We start from the raw sequence: 8,456 nt of genomic DNA, 5'->3' as shown, positions 1-8,456 counted from the left end.
CTCTCCCTCTCCCTCTCCCTCTCCCTCTCCCTCTCCCTCTCCCTCTCTCTCTAATTTATGAAAACAATTTAAATGGGAAAATACAGACATCCAAGGAAGGATTTTACAACCTTATCCTGTGAAATCCACCCCCTTAGCCAGCAGAGCAAGTGGACAGGAGTACACATTTCTGAAGATAAAATTTAAGTCAAAGGTGTTAGGAAAGTACACTTTAAAGGAGAATGTGACTATTACTGAGTCACCAGGCTCAGCCTACCATAACCACAGTCTATTTGGTAAGTGTGATGAAAACTTATCAATTTTAGTGACAAGATAAAAAAATATAAGGATTGGTGCAAATGGTCAAAAAGCAGGAATTTTGAACAAATAAGAATTGTGACTTTAGGTTATCAGCAGTTAAGTTGATGACAAAAGATTACCATGAGCCTTTAAGAAAGCAGCTTGATATGTTTTACTGTCTTGTAAAATAGAAAGACAAAAGGTGGTTGGTTACCATAAAGAGTTTTCTCAGGAAAGAACTACAGTCAGTCAAGATGCAAGCAAAGAAGGCCACAAGAGTCAAATGTGAAGATCTTTTATTTGGAATAAAGCACTACTTTTTATAAGACATGGTGAAACCCTAGACCACTATGCTGTGAAGAAGTCTTTAATCTACTGAATATATTCTTTGGTCGAAGTCTTCAGGAAAAGCAGGGGTGTGCAAATTAGAAGATTTTAGTCTTTCTTATCTTACCTGCAGTCAAGAAAACTATTACATGTTTTGGTCGAATATGCGATATGTAGGAGTGGAGGGGCTACAAAGTAAAAAGTACTGAACACTAGAAAGTGGACATGCAGAACTACTACAGTATCTTAAGAAATGCACACAATGAGCTTCTAAAGTGACCAGCCAATTTATTGAGTATTATTAAATGTGAACTTGTCTAACTGGAAAGAGGCCCACTGAATGTTCTCAATCCATTTGGAAGATGGAATACTGTAATATTTAGTAACAAATGAGATTTGGAGTCAGTATAAGAAATTCAGCCAGGAAACATGTCATTTATTGTCTTGGGAACTTCAGCCTTCCCATGAATGGAAAGTAAGCACATTATCCATGAAAAGTATCTATGTCAGAAAGGGACTGGGTTACACAAATGACGTTATGCATGTACAACAGAGTAATGCCTAGCACTCCATACATGCTACATAGACATCAGCTGGCACTACTATAACAGCTGTCTATTTTCAGGCTGTGAATGTTATTTTTTAAATAAGAAAATAATAGGTACTGAGGTGACAGACAGGGGTACTGATATGAAATGGGGACATCTAAATCATCTATCTCTTTGGAAAGAGTGGAAACAGAGTCCTACTGGAATCTGTCTTAGAATCAACTCTAAAACCCAACCGTGCTGATGTTCTGCACTCGAGCTTGGGTTATTGCATATGCCAGGCACTGCCTGAAAATCCCCACTGTTAGGTCACTTCAGCACACCATGAAAGACTCCAGTAATATCTAAGGTTTAACACTGGTCTGTTATATCTTGGCAATGAGTAGGTAAATGTGTACCCTAGCAGAGACATTTGAACAATTTCATGCCTAGTTAGAATGAACTCCTTATTAAAACTCCTCAGTTTGGGTATTAAAATTCATTCCCTTCAGTCAAATTATGACAAGACTTTTAAAAGAAAAGCTGAGATTAAATTATTTTTAAGTCTGAAGGGTTTGCAAAATGATAAGAAAGCCAGGTTTCTAACTCCTTTGGAGAATGGGCCTTGGCTAATCATTAGCTACCCCATTCTTTGCTCTAGCTAAAGCCACTGATAAGGCTGGCCACTGTTAGTAAGTCCTGCACCTGAAACAGGAACATACCTCCCCCCAAAATTTATGACCTGTGAAAAGGGAAATATTACAAGAAAAGAACATGCTGGTGAAAGAACATGGTAAGGTCAGACAGGAGCCCATGGCAGATAAGACTGTCTGAATCCATGCCCAGATTGTCATTCACTTACTCAAATGACATGAAATCTAACAGAAGAAGGCAGAATTAAGCAATGTGTCCCAGCAGTGCTGAGGATTAACACTGGAGATGTTAGTAGCTTACATATTAATCACAGGTGCACCAAAACATGGATAGTAAAATCAGTAAATCCTTCATGAACCAGAAATACAGGGGAAATGTCCTAAAGAAAAGGAACAGTGCAGCCTGACTGCAATAATGTTGCTAAATGTTCTATCAGATCTTGGATTCCATCTGCTTTTAAGAATATTTTCATGTTTGGGGAGTGGTGGATTCAGGGGGGACTTAACCACTTGAAAAGATCTCTAATATTAAAATTTACTTTCTTCTTCAAGGAAAGATTAACATTATGGTAGGCTAACCTTTTCAACAACATAAAATATATTAAATATCTTATGATTGACATTAAGCTTGTGCAAATGTACCATGAATATGTCCCAACTTCATACATGACTGAAGGTTAAGTTTTAACTCTTGGTGGAAGATTCCTAAATTAATTTTAGAACTTAAAACACATATGTTGGTTTTAAATGTCATTATTTTGAATATAATTATGTTATAATTAATATAATATAGAAATATACGATATTAAATTTGCAAAGTAGGTAAACTCTGTAAGCAAGTTTTTTTCCCGTAACAAAATCAATATAACTGCACGTTATAAATGCTTAAAATGAGGAGAAATTAAAAACAAAAACAGTTGTTATGTATCCTAAAATTACTGGTAATCCTTCTGCAGTTTTGCTGTTTATCTTCTCATGAGTAATTTTTACAGCTGTATAAACATATGTAAAAAGAACTGGCTTTCCATTGGATGGAAACATATGTGCCACTTGTTTGTCATTGAAGCAGTTGAGAAATAAACAATTTCTGGGTAAAATATGGAAAAGCTTTTTCCAAAGACCTGAATCTCTGCTCTGTACTAGCCTCTTCTCTGGAAAAGCGAAGAACCTAAAACTTTATGGCTAATAGACTCTATTTTCTTATTATCTAGTTAAGCTCATATTAAACATCCTTCTTGATAGCGTGGAAAGTCTTACTTTGTCAAGACCGACTCAGATTATCATTTCCAAGTGAAGGAATGGGGAAACAGAAGTGACCTATCAAGTAGCAGACAGCTGTGCTGAGCAAGAGACAGGAGACATCAGGTACAGTGCCTGCAGCTTTTCAAGCTACACTATGTGAGCAGTCATCTCCTCTGCCAATTTTAACACTACTCCTATCATTCTTCTGAAATAAGTACTATGGTATAAGCCAGTAAGATTAGAGCTAGATTATCTAGCAGGTATTCCATGTGGCATCAACACCATTAGCTGGTGAGTTTTTGTTCCTAATTAAAGTTAAGGCCCTCCAGGGAATTCCAAGTGGCTGTGTTGGTCACAGGATTTGTATCAAACATCATCTCATACAAAATTCATCATTAGTTAACAGTGACATTTATATCCTCTAGTTAATAAGCTCAGTAAATGAATACGTTTTTCTCATACTCTAAGCCTTCCATTTCTGTTCCATTTCTTGTATGGATTCCTGTGTTACAGTAAGTGCAGAGAGAAAGATACCAGGTAGGTAGTAAGTCTTCAGTATCATACTTTGGGTCTTAGGAATCTTTCAATAGGAGTAGCCATGGTGACCTGGTTACCACCTTTCAAAAGTCCACACTGCAGAGCGCTTTTATCAGGTAGAAGCCAGGCTTATATAGTTTTGCAATATAAGAACTAAAAGATTCTGGGAAATTTAGTTACAAAATTTTATTCCTCAGAGGAAAAGAACACAGCAATGGAGAAGTTCATTGCGTATGGGAAGTTGATGGAAAGAAAACAGCAGAGAATAAAAACACTACAGGATATCTGGGAGAGCCAGAGATGACACAAGACACATGGAGGTTTAGCAGCTCCCCGTTTACATCCACCCCAGCCCTTTTTTGTGCAAATCAAAAAATAAGACAATTTTTTTAAAACCTATGCTATGCCTTTGACAGACCCATGCACTATTCTTCTCGAGACAAATCAGTGTTTACATCAGTCCCACCCACCCCTCATTCATTGAAATATTTGTATAATCAAGGCTTATTAGTGACAATCTTGGCTTTAACATTTTAAGCCCAAAGATGAGAACTGAGCCTGGCAGTATATCTTCTATGAACAAGAAGAAAGTAGAGCCTAGGATCCAAAGTAAATGAAAAGAAACAGTGATTATCATGGTTCCCTCTAATCCTAACAAACTGGACTGACATGTTTCTAGGGACAGGTGAGTAGAGAACCTTACAGATTAGCTGAGCTTAGAACCCATGCCAATGGCAAGTAACAACCAAAGTAATAAACAGGGGTGCGTGGGGTGGGGGGGTGCATTTCAATTCAGTCCAGACAGGAAGCCAAAGCTGTCAAGCAAGCTTTATCCATGTGCCTTCCCTACACTTACACCCACGGCTATGCTTCCTCTGACCTGGCTTCTGTTAATGCATGCTGCTGACTAGAGAAGGGGACATCTACTCATGCAGCATTCAACACCAAAGTAGGCCAGAGGCTACGTAAGCCTTGGACTTCTGACTTCAGTGTTCTGCTGTGACCTTAGTGTGAAGCTTAAGGCACATTCAGCTTTTTGCTTACTGATTCTTTGCTTACTTGTTCTTTGATTCTTCTTCCTCTTTAAAGGTCAAAGCAAAGTTAGCAGGTCCCTTTACTTTTAGGATTGCAGCAGGACTGAAAGTACCAACAGAGGGCTTGTGTGTAGTAGATTAACGGAGTGCTCTTTGTAGAGCCTGGCCTGGAATATGAAAACTAAATACGTAAGCAAGCACTGCTGCTTTACTTTTAGTGGTTGTGACTCATTAATAAACCTTAGAAAAGTTACAAAGAAGTGATGTGCATTATTCATGGCAAAGATTAAAGATTATATTGTGCTGGTAGATTTTTTTTTCAGATGCATTAATCCACTCACAGCGTTGGAAGTAGGGCCAGATGTACTCATATATCAAGCTGCAACTGCCATGGTAACCATAGTTCCTAGGCAACTGTGGACTCTTGTGTGGGGTCCATTTTCCATACAATAAATACAAGAGGAGAGAAGAAGAGAAAATAAAATGTGCTACATGATAATCCAGACTTTAAAAATTCACCAAGCAAAACAAAAAACAGATGTTTACTTGCTTGATGCGTGTATCATCTGCTTTTAAACCAAACTATGAAGGAAAAAAAAAAGATAAAACTGTGTAAAAGAGGCATGAAGCATTCCTAAACAATTGAGTCAGCCATTGAAAAATGAATACTCTGGGTATTAAGTTTCACTTGCATAATATTAGATGGCAAGAAGTCTCAGTTTCTCAATATCTGAATGTTGACTGTGACAGCACACAAACTGAGACCAAATGAAATGTTCAGTAGAGATTATCCCTTTACTGTGCTTCTAGCCACGAACCTACCCCAGCGAGGTTACACCATACCAGTGGCTGGGGAAAGTTATTTACTGTTGTATGCTTAGGATTCTAAGCAGTAAAGCTACACCAAATATGCGAGTCAAAAATTCTCCAAAAGTTTTGTGAATTTTATGGGTCCGGATTTCTTACAGTTTCTTTTAAACTTTTCTATCTCCACTTCAAACATAAATAAGCTTAAGAGGCTAACTGATTGAGACAAGGCCATCCTTGCCTATTGATTTGATTTTGCTAGACAACAGACAGCAAATGGATATAGGACTCAGATTTCTATACTTTGCCTTAAACCCAAAATTGTCAGTGTCATTTTGCTGACAATCTTACTGCATATGGTTACACACATTTCATATAGGAATACACTGTTACTGTTCCTATATATAACAAAAAAGGCTGAATACCATATACCTTGTAACATAAATGACATGTCAAATCACTAGAAAAAGTCTGCTTGGCAACATGTTCAAAAAGTTCTAGGAAAAATTGCTAGAAAATTTCCAATTGGAAATCCATTTTGAATTGAACATTTTCACAGAATATAATAGCTTCACCTTTACAGAGAAATGGCATAGGGATGAAAATAATGCTGAAGTATACAGAAAAAAAATTTAGGGACATGAAAAATAAAGTTTAGCACACACTGAAATAGAGCTTCAGTGAAACTTATTCTTTAGATGGAATGTTAGATGCACAAATTCCACATAGGTCTGTTAACTTGGACCTTTGATGAACCACTTTCAGGAAAAGCACATACAGCAACTGTCAAAATCAGCCTGAAAGTCAACAGCCAGCTATGTGAATAATTCCAGTGTACGTTCCAAAATCACTATCCAAATATCTCAATTTGCCAATATTGAGAAATACTCTAGACGAATGAAGCAAGTTGTCAAATACAGACAAGACAAAAGTGGAAGAGACATGGTCAACACTTTTTTTCTTCTCAAAAACAGGTACATTTAAAGTAAGCATTGACTACAGTAGATCACAAGACCAGTGACTACTTAAAAGGAGACCAAAATGAACCAAAGGTTAAAATGAATACATGGTTCATCATAAATAACTTTTACGAATTACTAATATTTAATCTTTATAGTTTACTTTTCTCTCTTTATCAAACAAAATAACAAATTTATAACATAATAAAACCATTTCAACATTTTTTAAAAATTATTATTATTTTTTAAAAATGCTTTCAGGGTAAAGCTGGAAAGATTAGAATGCTGTACTGTTAAACAGCACACCCTTGTGGTCTAAGTTGCATCACAAGCAATAGCAGCTTGTATCATAGATGTTTTTCTTGTCATTATGTTTTTGTATTTCATTGTTATTACTTTCAGTGAGTACAAAAAGTAAAGTTTGCTAAAATTGCAACTAAATTGTTCAGGGTGTTGCATAATGCTTAATTATAATTAATATTTTTACTTAAAAGTGTAAACAAAATAGCAACAGAAGTAAGGAACATTCATTCATCAACATGTGTGTTCTGATGAATTTCATGAATACTTGAATATAAACAGTATCAGTTCAAGAGTTAACAGTATATAAATATACTAGCTATAGGTGCACAGAAATTAACACACACAAGACAAATTAAGAGTAATGATTATTCTCTTTAGAATATTCTTCATTAGGTAGTTCAGAGAAGAGGAATGAACCCTGTAGAAGTGAGAGAGCAGAAGACAGAGGTACCATCTTTCTTTTTTGAGGGAGGAGAAGTAAGACTTCACTTGATCAACAATAACTGAACTTCCTGCTTAGAATTGGAAAGATTCCTGAAATTGATAAGGTATAGTAGTTTATAAGGAAATTTATGTCAACAGATGATCTTGGGACCCAAAAACTAGGATCACCAGTACAGTTTCTGACCAGGGAAATGTTAAATAAGAATTATAAATGTGTCAGCTGGCCACAGAGAGCAGTATGTAGCTACATTAAGCTGCTCTTCTTCTGTCTTTACTCCAGATTTCTATGGGAAAAGACTGGAGCAGAAGGAAGGGGAGACACTGTGGATGAGACTAAATGAAGGCTTGGTCTTTAATAGAAGTCAAAAGAATAAAACAAATGAACACCAAGACAACTATGAACTTCTGAATACAGTTTGGTAAAAACCAGGGTTGCATGATAGATCTGCCAATTTTCATACAATGTGAGTATTCAAGGATTCAAATTTAATAGCAAGAGTATTAAGATTAGAATTACAAAATGGACATGGCAGTTGCCTAGGAATGTTATTAAAAGTCATAATGGCTTGAAACAGGGTTCTAACGGCAAGAAATCTGATACCAAAACATATGGAAAGACATGCTCTCTTTAAAGGATTCTCCTTGCCTGCTGCATTCTCTGGTGGCTTCCAGTGTTCCTATGTGGCAGAACACCCAGCTTGGCCCGGGGCTGCCCAGGACTTTCTTCTGTCTTCATGCTATATGGCTGTATGAATCATCTTATAGGGATCTTAGCATTTGCACTAGAACTCAACTTAAAGAAAAGATGGTGGCACCTCCAAACTCAAACCCATATGCACACTCTCTATTTCTAAATCATATCTGCAAGTATTAGGGCTTGGAGAGAGGGGGACATATATCAACAAATAAAATAGAAGCAGGCTTCCAGAGGAGTGGGCTTCTTATTCCCAGAAGGCACTGTGATAATTAATGATAGGAAATCACAGGGGTGAGTCTCCAAGCAGGAACAATGGGAACAGGTGAGGAGCTAGGGGCCTATAAATAAAATACTCACACGAGGGGCTGTTTCGTGGGCTCTTAAGTCTTTGGATCTGCACCCTTGTTACATTAGGGCCTGAAGACAACTCTTGGAGGAGCATTATTCAAACCACTACAGTTAAGATCCATTCACAAACTTAAAAAACTAAACCAAACTAAGCTGAAGAACAGATGTCCTTTCTTAAGTGTTATAAATGGACTTTTAAGAATACAGATTCAGGTATGGTCAGTTCAGTAAAGAAAACGGGTAATAGAGAAAGTAGTAGTATAGAAAGAAGAGAGGGAGGGAGGGAGGGAGGGAGGAAG

The 8,456-nt window shown here is 36.9% G+C and overlaps 1 protein-coding gene across 2 annotated transcripts in view; it reads right to left on the bottom strand.

Annotated features, from left to right (window-relative positions):
- The window catches only part of Cobll1 (cordon-bleu WH2 repeat protein like 1), a 151,487-nt gene that overhangs the window by 27,094 nt on the left and 115,937 nt on the right, over positions 1 to 8,456 (bottom strand). The window lies entirely within an intron of this gene.

Source organism: Grammomys surdaster, unplaced genomic scaffold, assembly GCF_004785775.1.
Source record: "Grammomys surdaster isolate TR1022 unplaced genomic scaffold, NIH_TR_1.0 191, whole genome shotgun sequence".
NCBI lineage: Eukaryota > Metazoa > Chordata > Mammalia > Rodentia > Muridae > Grammomys > Grammomys surdaster.
The sequence above is the reverse complement of the archived record's forward strand: the minus strand, read 5'-3'. Positions and strand labels throughout refer to the sequence as shown.